The sequence below is a fragment of the Carcharhinus amblyrhynchos genome, chromosome 5 (assembly GCF_965287045.1).
Source record: "Carcharhinus amblyrhynchos chromosome 5, sCarAmb.v2.hapA, whole genome shotgun sequence".
Taxonomy (NCBI): domain Eukaryota; kingdom Metazoa; phylum Chordata; class Chondrichthyes; order Carcharhiniformes; family Carcharhinidae; genus Carcharhinus; species Carcharhinus amblyrhynchos.
In genome coordinates, this window is record NC_137328.1 from 95,299,264 (window position 1) to 95,300,460 (window position 1,197).

The following is a 1,197-nucleotide window of genomic DNA, read 5'->3' on the forward strand; positions in this document are numbered from 1 at the left end:
TGATCTATTTTTCTGTGCCACTGCATTATATTCTCCACTATAACACTGATAAGTAAACTGGATACTTAAGCTGGTAATATTTTCTCATTTTCTTTCTAAACTAACAAAGATATCCTATGACATAGACATACTTTGTTGAATTTTGTTCATTAGTTTCACTTAGAAAATTAAAATGCAAGTTACTCTTTCCAATTTCACTCAAATTTATTATTTTAAAGGTGGCGGCACAGTAGCTCAGTAATTAATACTGCTGCTTCAAAGCACCAGGGACCTGGGGTCAATTCGTCTTGGTTACTGCCTGTGTGGAGTTTACACATTCTCATTGTGTCTGCATGGGTTTTCTTGGTGCTCCAGTTTCCTCCCACATTTTGAAAGGCATGCTGGTTAGGTGCATTGACCCGAACAGGTGCTGGACTGTGGCGACTAGGGGAATTTCACAGTAACTTCATTGCAGTGTTAATGTAAGCCTTACTTGTGGCTAATAAATAAACTTTAAATTTGCTTTGTCTCGCTGTTGCAGTAACCATGGAAGGCATTATAGCCAAACTCAGTATAGCTCTTGATCGGCAAACAAGTACGAGTGAGTTACCATTGAATAACAGTCTGATTGGAAATCCTGATGCTCCCAACCTGTAGCACCTTGAGCTGAGATTGGTTAACTTGGCACAGATTACTAATTGAATCTGGGAACTTCTGGTCTGTGTGATTAATTGCTACACAAGGCAATGTTTTTAGAACTAAATCAAGAACATAAGAAATAGGAGCAGGAGTAGGCCATCTAGCCCTTCGAGCCTGCCCCGCCATTCAATAAGATCATGGCTGATCTGTCGTGGCTCAGTTCCACTTTCCTGCCCTCTCCCCATAACCCTTAATCCCCTCTCTTATCAATAACCCATCAACCCGCTTCTTAAAAATATTTAGCGAGGCAGCCTCCACCACTTCAACGGGCAGAGAATTCCAGAGATTCACCACCCTTTGAGTGAAGAAGTTCCTCCTCAACTCCGTTCTAAACCGCCTCCCCCTTATCTTGAGGCTGTGCCCCCTAGTCCTACTGTCTTTTTTGAGCGGGAAGAGTCTCTCCACCTCTATCCTATCCATCCCATTCATCATCTTATACGTCTCAATGAGATCTCCCCTCATTCTTCTAAACTCTAACGAGTACAAGCCTAGTTTATTCAGCCTCTCCTCATAGCTCAA